This window comes from Pleurodeles waltl, chromosome 5 (genome assembly GCF_031143425.1).
Source record: "Pleurodeles waltl isolate 20211129_DDA chromosome 5, aPleWal1.hap1.20221129, whole genome shotgun sequence".
NCBI classification, from domain to species: Eukaryota; Metazoa; Chordata; class Amphibia; order Caudata; family Salamandridae; genus Pleurodeles; species Pleurodeles waltl.
In genome coordinates this window covers 714,290,009-714,304,277 of record NC_090444.1, presented here as the reverse complement: position 1 = coordinate 714,304,277, position 14,269 = coordinate 714,290,009, and positions in this window count along the sequence as shown.

Genomic DNA, 14,269 nt, shown 5'->3' with positions numbered 1-14,269 from the left:
AAGCGGAAGCCCTGCCATCATCGATTGAACAGAGGGCTTGAGGCTTTTCCAGGCGGGAAGAAAGCTCCTCTCCTCGCCAGACCCATTGCAATAATAAAGTGCTTAATGCTTAGGGTGAAGAAGTTAACCCCAGTGGTGACCCAAATACAGCAAAGTGCTAACAGATATGCACAGTAATCTTACCTGACTAATACCAGCTCTATAGAGGAGTCACAAACCAGAGAAACTGCCTAATCAGCCTCGTTCTGCACATCTAACTGTCCCATTTCGAACATGACTCATAAGTGAATGCCAGGTTCACCAACATTCACTGCGCTGCCCACAAATCGTAGTACTCTCTGCTCAGATTCAATGCCACCAAAAAAAGCTCATTACAACAGTCTCAAGTTTCTGTATGCCTGCAGAGGCAAGGAATGCCACCCTGGCGGTGAACCAGACCGACACAATGGCCCTCACTAAAGAAGACCTCCTGTGTTCCTTAAGAGACTTTAAGAGAGAGCTCTCAGAGGAATTAAAGGATGATGTAACACCCTCACTTGAATCCTTCGAATCTGAAGTCAATGCAAAACTTTCCTCCCTCGGGTAAGTGGTGGACTCAGCGGGTACTAGAACCCTAGATCTTTATACTAATGTCCAAGATCTGAAACAGTGAGTCCACTAGATGGATTCCCAAAATGACCTCCTCAATAGAACTCCAAGCCTCTGTCCTGAAATGTGAAGACCAGAAGGATAACATACACATTTGCAATTTAGAGGAGGGAGTAGAATGCCCGACCGGGAGGCATTTGTGATAGGCCTGTTTTCAGAGGTGCTCGGCAATAATCACACAAAGATTGAGCTCAATAGAGTTTACAGAATGGGTGTGCAAACCCCTGGTGGGGGTGGAATGCCCCTGAGACATCCTAACAGAGCTTTACTCTTACAAAGTTATGGAACCAATCTTGCCAGTTGCACAGCAGTGGATGAAATTTAATTTCAATGAGCCACCTGCTCTTTATTCTAAGACTTGGTCTTAGGAGCACTGCTCAGTCAGCTACAGTTCTGCCCTCTCACAGACAAACTATGTCTCGAGCACATTAAGTATCAATGGACATAACCCTTTGGCCTTACGTTTGACTTTCAAAACAAAACTCAGCACTGTACAGAACTACCTGAAGCATTGGCCTTGCTGGGAATATCAGTCTCAGAAATGCAGCGCCTGGAGAGGGGGCCCAGAAGGCCCCACAGAGAGCCTAACTGTCAGCAGATGGAGGGGACAATGGCTCTTGCAACAAAACCCATGGAATCAGAGGAAACATTCACCTGGAGCTGTATTTACCACTATTCCATCCGAACGGTTCATTTGCACCTGATCCTGAAGCCCAGACAAATGACTTTTAACTTTCAACCAGTGAGCTGAAAACTGTCTGATTTTCACTTTCTTTTCTAGGCACCAAGTGTTGCTTGAGAGACACTCTCTAGACTGTGAACCGCCAATCCCTCTTCTCCAGAGTTAAGCACTGTTTTGATGTTGGTATGCCTTGATTACTTGAAGTTTCTCCTATGATGCACTAGTGTTTTTTGATGTATATGTCCATATAGATACCTTGTGCAAAGATGTCCTTCCATAGTTGGGGACTCTCAATCCTACTCATTATTGTTTTTTGGTTTACCATGTTCTTATTTCAGGTGTGTTGGGGGCGGGGGTAAATGTAAAACTGACGGGAGGGGGAAGGAGCAGAGAGTCTTGGCAGAAATGTCAACTCTTGAGGGAAGTAGCCGGACCTGATATAGCAGAGCTTGGAGATAGGGGTGTTTCAGAATTGAGATATCTACTAATACTTAGCAATAATAATAACCACACTTACATGGAATGTACCTTAACTCTCTGGCCAAACACCAGAATCTTTGGAAATATTTGCTTGAACAACAGCATAATGTGGTAGCATTACATGAGACACACCCCAGGAGGGATGAGGAACATAGCTTATGACATAAGGCCTAGCCTGTAATCTATAAATCATCTGCCCTACTAAACATATTGGTGTAGTGCTTGTTTTCCTTTCCTCCTTAAAATTTCAGCCCGTGGGTTGCAAAACTGATAGGGACGGTAGGATAGTATTAGTGAAGGGATGCCTGGCGGGCCTAGTGTGCACCTTTGCTTCCATTTATGCTCCCAATTAAAACAGTCCTTTCACTGACCAGGGCTCACAGATGCATTGAGTCCCTCCACAAACATCCCAAGACTATACGTTCTGCTCCCATTCCCACCATACTTATTACAGACTAGATTATATCTTTGCCAGCCATTCCCCAACACTCACATTATTTGATGTCCAGTTTTATCCTATTGCTCTCTCAGACCATGTCCCTGTGGGACTAATGCTGGAATGGGACACCCCTCCACCCAAATACCACTGTTGACTAGAGACAGACTTTTTTAGACAAAATTCGCAAAACAATCAGGGAATTTTTCTGCATGAATAAGCCACACAACACTAACTAATCATGATGCCAAGAAATCTTTCGACCAGGTGGATTGGTCCTTCCTCTTTTACAATTTGCAGCGCTTTGGCTTTTGTGACAACTTTAAGCCATGGTGAAGGTCAACTATGGTATGCTACGGCCACGTGTCCTGGTCAGTGGGGTGAGCTCAGATTTTCCACTTGGGGAGAGAGACAAGGCAGGGATGCCCCCTCTCCCCACTCTTGTTTGCTCTGAGTATGAAACCATTTGCAGTCAAACTACGACTGACGTCCACCATCCAAGGACTCCTCTTTGGGTTGACAGAGAACAAAATCACCCTATTTGCAGATGATGTGCTGCTGCTACTTGCACTCCCTGGACCTCGTGGACAGCCCTAGAAACCAAACTCCAGATCTATGAAAGGTTAGCCGGCATTCACTTCAATTTACTTAAATCCTTTTTGCTCAGCCTGACTCTGCCCAGCACGATATGGAGACTTTGGTACACTCCTCCCCCTTTATCTGGGCTAAAATAAAATCACCTACTTAGGCATCAGACTAACTCCTAGAATAATAGATCTCTACCAGGCTAATTACCCTCTACTCCTGCAACAACTAAAAGCAAACCTCAAGCGATGGGTCTGCATGCACATCTTATGGCTTGGCCGTATTCATGCAATTCAACGGCTGTTTCCCCAAATTACTGTAAATTTGTCAGAGCCTCCCTATTGAGTTGGGCTGCACCTTTTTACCAACCCTACTTTCACTACTTATATGGCAAAACTGCAGAGCTTGTCTGCCTTACAAACTGTTGAACTACCAAAAGACACAGGAGGGCTAGCTCTGCCTGACCTTCATTTATATTACAAAGCAGAACCATTGCACGTCATTTCCGAGTGGTCCTTACGAGAATTAGATAAACATTGCCTCCCATTGATAGAGCAAATGTGGGCAGGTACATATGGGACATACTGTGGATGCTAAGAGTGTCTGCCTGCCCAATGCCTACTTTAGTACCCCCACCAGAATGACCCAAAGTCTGGGATTAGGTGATCCAGGTCACACAATGGACTATCTTTCCCTCCCTTTATAGTAATCCATTATAATCCAGTCTGTCCTCCTGCTATTCACCCAGGTCCTTTTGACCAATGGAGGGAGGACCTCACCATTTCTGATCTCTTTCACAGATGTGACAATCTCACTTTTGAGAACTGCCAGCAAGATTTTAATCTCCCAGACTCAGAATACTTCCACTATACCCATCTTAAACATTGGGTACTGCATCCAGATGTCAGGGAAGCATCCACTAGAGACCTTACCCTTATTGAACAATTTGCTAAATGAGCAGGGGGCTTTAAGGGATGCATCTGCTTTCTTTATGCCCTCCTTTTCTCTATTGTCATCACCCCACAACCCAGTCATATGATTTCTGGGAACAGGCTGTCGATAGCCCAATCCCAACAGAGAAATGGTGAAAATTATGGAGAAACATTTCCAAATGTATCCTTTCTAGAATCATGTGAGCGGCGCACTACAAACTTTTATTTGATTGGTACTTTTACCCCACCAAGTTGAAAAAAACATTCCCGGATATGTCTGACCTTTGTTGGAGGGGGTATGGACTACTAGGGGATTTTCCCATATTAAGTGGGACTGCCAGACAATTCACCCATTTTGGGTGGAAATACTTGCCAAACTTGTCCTGGTATATCTGATTTCAGTCTCCTACGACTTTGCTTTTTTGGGCCTACGGGAAAACTCACTTAAGAGCAAAACACCTTGAGATAGGTCAATAATGTGGCTGTGCCTTTGCGCTGCTAAGATTGCCCTACCGTCCGCATGGAAGAAAAAGGAAGCACCATCATTTACCCAATGGCATGCCTTGCTATGGCAAGCCATTGCCCTGGAAAGAATGACTGACTTTTTTATTGGACAAGTATAAAATCTTTAAATAAACTTGGGGCCCACTAGTGGAATATCTATAAAGGGGACTCCCACTGCTCGCATGCATCTCATGTACCCCGACCCTCCACCTTATCCAGTCTTAACTTCCTTGACCAACGCCTCCCCTCCTCAAACCACTACCTCCTCCACTACATGACAGTCCCTTTCCCAGATCTACACAATCTCTCCGCTTATAACAAAACATCTCTACTACCCTCACACACCTTGGTTTGTTTATAGCAGTTTTTGTTGGGTAATGATAGAGATCGATGTTGATATATTATGTGTTCCCTGACCAACAGAAATGCACTGCATTACTGTATGACTATATTCAGTGACACCTTCATGTTAAAGAAACTGTGCTTACCTTTAGCTATCACATTGTATACTGACGGTGTCAGATGATGCCAATGCTATTGAGTACTATGTTACAACTGAAAATCAATAAATAAAGTTTGACAACAAAAATTAACTTTTTGCCGTGCCTAAACCTTCCTTTTCATTACATATGTCAGTTGTCAGGTAAGCTCTAAAGGCTCATAGAGCAGGGGGCATTGCAGTTAAAATGTAGGACAGTGGGTTTAAGTTTTACTTGTCCTAGTAGTGAAAAACTTTGAAAGTGTTTTTTCACTACTGTAAGCCCTATCTCTCCCATTGACTCCTATGGAGGAGCAGCAGGATGTGGACGAGATTGAGGAGGAGGAAGAGGAGGAAAATCTACTGACCATGGTCCCATAGTAGAAAGGAGGGCCCTCCAGACTGAGGTACCGTGCCAGATCCAGGGCAGGCAACATCATCACTTCCCACGACCTGTCCCATGAGGAATTGGAGGACAGGAGTACTGAGAGAGAGTTTCAACTAGAGCTATTCAAACTAAAAATTGCAGAGGAGGCCACTGACAAAAGCAAGCCTACCAAGGAGGAGACAGCTGTGCAAGAGGGCTTTGAGGGAGAAGAGTGCTGAACAGAGATTGATTTAGCCAAGTGGAATGCCGAGGCTGAAAGGGCTTGTCAGAAAGAAAACTATTGTTGGCTCATGAAATGGGTCTCAAGCAGACCCACATAAACAGCATACAGAGACCAACAGTAATAGTGGCAGCAGAAAGACAGTGCCCAGTGGAGACAAAAGGGCCCACATCCCCAAGGATCTGGTGCTCAAATTTGTTGTGGGGATAACATCGACAGGTGTCTTGTGTCTTATGTGAATACATTAGAGATCTGAAGGATCCCTGAGGAGGATTGGGGAGCCAATCTCTAGAGGCACATTTCCAATGAAGATAGGGAATCACTACTGGTCTTTTGGTACGGAGGACAGGATGAAGAATCCCCTCATAAAGGAAGCCCTTGTCAAGAAGCATGGTTTTACACCTTTAAAAGTATAGAATGAAGGTTAGGGACAGTCAGAAGCTGTCTGGCCAGTCCTGAGCGGATTTCATGGATTACTCCAATTAGGCATTGGAGGGTTGGGTGAAGGGCAGCAATGTTGGTAATTGCAATGAGCGGTTCAATATTTCTCTCAGAGAGCGCCTGTTCAGTCATTGTTTTGCAGAGCTGTGCCAACACCTTGTTGATTCGGAGCTCACCGTCTGTAGTGCACTGCCTAAAGATTAAAACCTCTGGCACAGCACCCATTTCCCAAGAAGGCATAGAGGGGATCACTTAAAGGGTGGACAGGTTCCCCACCAGAAGAAGGATAGGGGAAACAAAAATATACATAAAGAGATCTCCAAAGACTCCCAAGAGAGTTCTCAAGGGAATAATTCCCTGATTAGAAAAAGTGTGGTTTCCTTGAGAAGAAATTTTCAGGGCAGTTCTCTCCAAATGCTATGAGCACCACAGTTACTAGCATGTCAAGGGGGGTACCCAATGTGCTATGAGGGTGCAGCCTATCACTAGTGGGTGGACACCGAGGTTGGCGAGTGTAGCTCTTGGGGAGGAGATTGTTTGAATTAACACAGGGCGTACCACAGAGGTTACCCTAGTGTCCCTGGGTGAAAAAAGATGGAGCTAAATGCCCACATGGATAATAACTTCAAAGTAAATGCAGCAGGTCACCATCACTGGGCTGCAGGTGGCGGTTGTGAGAGACACAGAAGCAAGTATGACCACTGTTAGGTGTCATCTGGTGTCCTCAGAGGAGGTAAACCCCAAAATCTTCCACAAGGTTGTGGTAGCACAATCATGAGAGTCACTATCCCATGGCTGTGGTTTCCCTTGAATGGGGAGGACTTAGGTTCATCAAAGTAAACTGTGAGTCCAACCCTGCCTGTGGATTGTCTGCTTGGTAATGACATGGAGCATACCATCTGGAAGGAGGTGGAGCTCTGGTCTCACCTAGACACGTCAGGATTGTCTGAGTGGGTGCACCTGACCACACGTCTGTAGCACCCAGAAAGGGGAGTCAAGAGGACCAGGAGCCTGGAAGAATGGCTCAGGCACCTACAAAAAAGAGTAAAGGCAGGGGTGTGGGAAACCCACTCCTGAAACTTCCACAGTCCTGGAAGAGGTTGAGCCTGAGGGAGCTGCCCCGAGCCTATGCAGGAGAACATTGCTGCTCTAGGGCTGGCCGGCTGGCAAGTGGAAGGGGGACCTTCAATGTATGAATTATGTCAAGTCCAGAAAGAGTGCCCTACGGTTGAGGGCCTATGATGGCAGGCCAAGACCTAGGCAGCTAGAAACACCTCTGGTGATCACCTGCTGGACCAGGAAAATGACTTCCTGTATAGTGAGCCTGAGGATCCTCAGCCTTGTGCAACACATGTGTTGGGGGTACCCCAGTGCTACAGGGCCTTCCTATTGGGTCTGGCTCAGGATGTACACCTGACAGGATACCTGGGAGCAAGTGAATTCTTTTGCCAGGCTTCTCACCCTTTCTATTGGCCCCAGATGAGAATGACCTCAGATGCAGTCTGCAGCTCTTTCCAATCTGCCATGCCAGTGGGAATTCAGGGGGAGAAAGCAGAAGTCTTCCCTGGTTCCCCCTCCTGTCATTGGCACCTCCTTTGAAAGGGGAGATAAGAACATTTTTGGGCTATCTTGTTGGACCCACGTCTACCATAGGTAACAGGTTCATCCGGGTCTTGTTGGACCATGCCACCCTGTACCCAAAGGCTTCACCCCTGAAGACAGTGACTGCACCTGCAATGGCCAGGACACCAATGGGGATATTTACCCCAATGAGTTTCCTGAGGGAGGTATTATCTGACCGGGGTACCAACTTCATATCAGCATACATGAAGCATATCTGGCACAAGTGTGGATAAACTTGCTAGCTCTCCACAACCTACCATCCTAAGACCAATGGGATAGCTTAGAGATTCAACAAGACCATCAAAGTCTTGTTTATAGGCTTTTCAGAGCCCATTAGGTGGAAGTGTGACATTCGCTTGACATGCCTTCTGTTTGCATACTGGGAGGTGCCACAGAAGGGAGTTGGATTCAGTCTCATTGAGTTCCTCTATGGCCACCCTGTCAGAGGGCCTCTTAGCCTTGTGATGGAGGGGCAAGCTCCTTGGAAGCCCTCACCCCAGTATTTAGTCAGCTACATGTTAGCGCTCAGGACTTAGATGAAGCGCTTCAGGAAGAAGACGTCTGGGAACCTGAATTCAGGCAGTAGGTTATGAAACTCTAGTATGATCAGACGACCACTTTGACTGAGTTTCAGTTTGGTCAAAAAGTGTGGTGTGATGTAGCCAATGGAGCCCCAGGCCTTGTAAGACAGTGATTCGGGCCCTATAGGTGAAGTAGCACAAGGGGGAGGTCACCTACCTGTTTTTTTCCCAAGAGACCGTCAAGAACTCCTTGAGAGTCCTATGTCAATCGCCTAAATCCCCAATATGAGAAGTTAAAAGTCAAGATGCTCCTGGAAACAGATGATGGATTTGAGGAGGAGAGTGAACCTCTCTCTAACATCCTATCTTCTAAGGAGCGGGACGGGTCACTGGAAGGTGTCAACCTCTTGTGTTCTCTGACCCCAGAGTAACAGCGGGACTGTTGACACTTTCAGGGACAGTTTGTCTCCCTGTTGTAACTGACACTTGTGCTCACCCATCTGTGTACACACATTACTGATACAGGGGACAGCATGCCTCTAAAAAGAATAAGATCTTCAGGCTTTCAGGTAAAGTGAGAGCCAACATCAAGGATAAGGTATCCAAGATGTTAGAACCAGGGGTGATTGAGAACTTCAACAGCACTTGGTCCAGACCAGTGGTTCTCGTACTCCAGCTAACCCCACCTGATATCACCAGAACTTCTGTTCTGTGTTGACTACAGAGAAATCATCTCAGTCACTAAGACTGATGCTGACACTGCCCCCTGAGATGATAAGCTCATAGATTGGTTTGGGGCTGCCAAGTTACTGAGTACATTTAATGTGACATCCAGGGACTGCTGAATTGCCTTAATTTAGTGAGCTAAGGAGAGATATGCGTTGTCCACAAAGGAGAGACACTTTCAGTTTAGAGCAATGCCTTTTGTGTTAAAGAATTCCCCGTCACCTAACAGAGGTTGGTTAACAGAGTCCTGGCTAAGATGGAGATGTGAATTCTGCCTGCCTGGAGGACATTGTGGTTTTCAGATCTAGCTGGGAGGACCACCTGTTCTACCTCCAATAAGTGCTTCAGGCCTTGCAAGAGGCAGGTCTAACTATCAAGGCCAGTAAATGCCAAAAAGCGCAGGGTTTATGGTCTACTTGGTACACCAAGTTGTTGGGGGGCAAGGTCTATCCCCTCCAGCACAAAATGTAAATCATCCTTGATTGGGAACCCCTAAGACCCAGACTGAGGTTCAGCCTTCCTTGCTCTCAATGAATAATACAGATTTGTCAAGGGATTTGGCACCATTGTTTCCCCCTTGACCGAACTGGCTTCCAAGAATCTGTCAAGAAAGGTGTCCTGAACAGAGGTGTGCTAGACCACTTTTGACACTTTGAAGGAGGCCATGTGTATCAGACCAGTGCTTAAGGCCACTACTTCTCCCAGACGTTCACTGTTCAAATAGACACCTCAGAACATGGCATAGTGGTTTTGCTTTCATGGTTAAATCAAGAGGGCCTAGACCAACCTGTAACCTGTCTACCCCTAGAATGTTATACATCAATAAATGTTTTCTGGCTGGATCACACTTGGTTCCATCAATAGCCTCTGAGCGATTTTCAAAAGATTTGATCCATTGTCACCAGCTTTCTGCAGGTGGTCCTGAAAAGTTCTAAAAAAGTGCTTAGCATTGCCACTGCATTCATTATGCCAGCCATGATATTGTTAATTTGCTGGGATGCCACTTATAATTTATATGTAATAATCTATCAAATTGGTTAACTTCACAGTTTTCTATTGTACAATGCCTTTCTTTAGCTTTTAATATAGCTTTTTAGGATCATGCTCCCTCCTGTGTCAATGTAAAGTATAGCACTCTTGCTAACTCAGGGCATGTAAATGGTTAATGACTCGCAATTCAGCTCATGAAGTCCTCTCAGAAGCCGGTGAAATCAATGTCAAGAGGTCATAACTTGCCAGCAGGAACTCAGATGCCCGAGTGGGTGCGTAACAGTAGGTGCTGGTATTGAGCAGGCACACCTCGGACTTCCTCACATCACCTTACCCTCGAAAAATGCACTTAGGTAAGCCAGTCCAGAGCTATGAACACAGCCCTGCTCCTCGTCAACTGGATGTATCGATATCATCTCATCCTTCGTTGCCAATTTTATTCTGTGTAATGACGAGGAGACGGTGGAAGAGGAAACTTCTGCTTTATTGTCTTCCTTCTCCACAGAATGACGCCGCAATGGCCCCTGTTGACCGTTTCACACCCTAACATTCCAAAGACCACGCACAACGTATGCCACTCACACAGACACACGCTGATGAACAGAGGGAACGGGAAAACACACGACACATAGGGCTGAATAATGACATAATTATTCAGGGTTTAACAGGATGATACACTACTTTACAGGGGAGAGAGGTGGAGTGCAAATGAAAGGAAATACTTTGTAGTGGTCTGGGCACTGAAGAAGTTGAGATCATACTTGTTTGGGGCTCACTTCCGGGTTGAGACAGACCATCAAACCCTCTGATGGCTAATGTAGATAAGGAGTGAGAATCACTAACTGTTGAGGTGGTCCATCTCCCTACACAGAATGGACTTTATGGTGGAACTGACCACACCAATGCTGCGAGTAAGAGTAAGAGCTCCAATGAGAGTGGGTAGTATTCTGGGGTTTCAGCTGGTAGGGACACCTGTTAGAGCTGACATCCTTTATGTGAAAGTCTCCCAAACATTTTGGCTTCATACCTCCATTTTGCCTAATTCATTTTTGTTGACTTTAGGGCTCTGCACACTTTACCGTTGCTAAAACTCTTGTGCTCTCCCTAAAACATGGTAAAATTGGCTTATACCTAAAAAGCATGTTGAATTTAAATGGTACTATATGTACCCAGGGTCTGTAAATACAATTTTGCTAGTGGTCCTACAGCACTTATTGTACCACCAACTAAAGTAGCCTTTTAAAACATGTCTCAGGCCTGCCACTGCTTCATCCTAGGCTACCTGAGTGAATCTAATGGTCAGTTGGCTGACCTCCTGTTCTGAACCACAGGGACACAACAAGTTCCAGAGGCCTTTCTGCAACTGCTCAGATGACTTGATGCAGTGGACCTGCCTGAACCTGCAAGTGGGCCTGCCTGAGCCCTGCTGCCCTCTGCTAGAGTGAGTGACTGATCCACAAAAGGGTTCCTCCCAAACCTCTGGACCCTTAGCTGCATCGGAGTACACTCCACTTTGAGAAAAGGATAATTCCTGAAATTTTGGGATCTTAGTAACCATAAACCGGTCTGTTTATGCTAAGAGTCTTCCACCCATGATGGCTGTCCCCACCCCCAGTGCATAATTCAGATGAACCCGACTATTATCAGCTATCGATTACATACAATGCGCAATTTGCACTTAGTGCTGCAGCAACAACAGCTTATGGTGATTACCAATGTAAATCTCCAGCAATGACCATACACGACACCCGATCAGATCTTCGCGCATCAGCGATGGCCATCCACTAAGCCAGGCCTGCTCTTTGTGCTTTTCATGCTACAGGGAGGACCATCTGTGATACCTTCCCTGCTCCTCATGGATTCTTTCACTGCTAACAGGTCTCTTCACGCCGGACTTAAAGGAGGTAATTTTCTTCAGCAGGACTAACCTGTTTCCTGTATCCGGCACACACTTCATTATGGTCAGTCAGAACTTGTGACTTTCTACTGGTCTAGCACGACCAGATGACCACAAGAAAGTGCTTTTAGGCACTATGTTTGCCTTAAGGTTGAAATTGCATATCTCTAGTTCTACTGATTGGATTTTATTCATACTTGTATAATTTTATTTAATAAAATTCACTTTATTTTTTCTAAATTAGTTTAGGATTTTTCTTTTGCTGTGTTTTCAATTTATAACTGTTTGTGTGCTGCCTCAATACTTTACACTTTGCCTCTAAGTTAAGCCTGACTGCTTTGGGCCAAGATTCCAGGAGGTTCAGCACATGTTAATTTAGTGTCTTTTGTGGTTCACCCTGTGGTTATTGCCTGAGTGTGGCTTCTGCCACCGGCCATCAATAAACCAGTTTCTTCCACCCCCCTTTTCAGGCTTGTCAGACATATTATAAACCTTCTAGGAAGAAGCCAATAAGCAGTTCTAGTTTGAGACACTCAGTTCTCCTGCCCACTGTTACCTCTCATTTCTCTCCCTCATCTTCTTCTTCTGTTGCTTTTGCAAGTGCTTTATGCTTAGCTCCACCTAATAATATACCTAGGGCCTTATTTATACTTTTTGTTGCAAAACTGCACTAACGCAGTTTTGCACCAAAAAGTTTTGCAGTGGCTTGCACCATTTTTTAGCACCAGCTGGGCACCATATTTATGGAATGGTGCAAGCCGGTGCAAAGGGTAGGCTAGCGTAAAAAACAAAAATGACGTTAGGCAGGTTAGAGTCAAAATAAATGACTCTAACCAGATTAGCTTAATTTTTTGACTCTAAGGGGCATATTTATACTCTGCGCTGAATTAGCGTCATTTTTGTTTACTCTAATTCGGTGCAAAACTAACTCCATATTTATACTTTGGTGCTAGACCCGTCTAGCGCCAAATTTATGGAGTTAAAGTCATTTTTTGGAAGTGGAAACCTACCTTGCCTTAATGAGATACAAGGTAGGCGTTCCCGTGCAAAAAATGACTCTATGGCCTTAACGCCACATTTATACTCCCATGCAAAAATGGTGCAAGGGAGGGAGGAGGGGTCAAAAAATGGTGCAAAGCTTGCTTTACACCATTTTTTAAAGCCTGGGTCAGGGCAGGTGTTAGGGGACCTGTGGGCCTATTTCCATGGTGGAACACCACAGAATAATCTCACAGGTGCCCTCCCAGGCCACAGGGGCACCCCCACCCACACCAGAGGGACTGTGGAGGATGGGGGACCCCATCCCAGGTAAGTGCAGGTAAGATTACATTTTATTTTTGAAAGTGCCATGGGGGCCCTGAAATGGGCCCCCATTCATGCAACAGGGTGCATTGGCCATGCCCAGGGGAACCTTGTCCTCTGTGCTGGCCATTGGGGTGGTGGGCATGACTCCTGCCTTTTAAGGCAGGAGTCATGTGGCATGGTAGGTTTAGCACCATAAAATGATGCTAATCTGGTTAGAGTCATTTTTTTTACTCTAACCTGCCTAAACTCATTTTTTGGTGCTAAACCCCCTTCTTCTATACTGCCAGCCCCACCCGACTAAAGTAATTTCTTTTTGCTCCAGCCTCCCCTTTGCACCGGCTTGCACCATTCCATAAATATGGTGCCCGGCTGGTAAACAGAAATGGTGCAAGCTGGTGCAAAACGTTTTGGTGCAAAACTGAATTAGTGCAGTTTTGCACTAAAATGTATAAATAAGGGCCAATATTTTGTAAGTTTTCACCACTTTTGCATCAAAAAATGACGTTAATGCAGCGCAAAAAAAGTATAAATCAGGGCCTTGGTGCTAGACGGGTCTAGCACCAAAGTATAAATATGTAGTTAGTTTTGCACTGAATTAGATTAAAAAAAAGACGCTAATTCGGTGCAAACAGAGGATAAATATGTCCCCCAATGAATAAAGTTTGCCTACTGTTTCTACTTCTCTTCTTCATCGCCAGGTTGGTAATGGTGACATTTTATTTTGACACGCTAATATGGTGTCAGGATTGGCCTTGAGATTGACACGTTAATGAGACTGACACATTAATATGGTGTCAGGATTGCCTTTAAGACTACATTTTGTGTGGTGATTATATAGAGATTAATTTCAGTCAACCTTATTTAGCCGGGTATATTTTTTATCGCTTGTCTCATTCTTTTTTGCTTTCAGCCAGGATACAGGCCTTGTCTTCATGGTATTTCTACAAACCTGGTTCTGTGTTACATTCCAGGCCATTTCCTGTATCCCATGTGATTCATACCATGGCAATTGCTTCTAACTTTGTGGTTCCAGTTTCCGATACATCTGAAGTTCTTTCTGCCCTAGGGAATATTAACTGGCTTTGCAGGTATACCATTACGATAGATGATCAAGGAGAGTCTTTCGTCACAATCATTCCAGCAACAGATTTTAGTGCTTTGGACACATTAAACATCTGAAGCTGGAGCAAAGCAGGACTACGCTCCTAAAGGAAACAAGGGTTGGTTACTTATGTTAAACATTTGTTTACATGAAACCAGGTCAATATAGAGTTATTTTTGGATGGTTTCACCTGGTTTCTTTGTCCCCGAAATGCAATGTCACAGTCGTTGATATCTGTTTGAGCATATTTTCTGTAGTTTTATAGTTTTTCACATTGTTTTAGATTGTTAATATTTCGTTTTTATAATTTT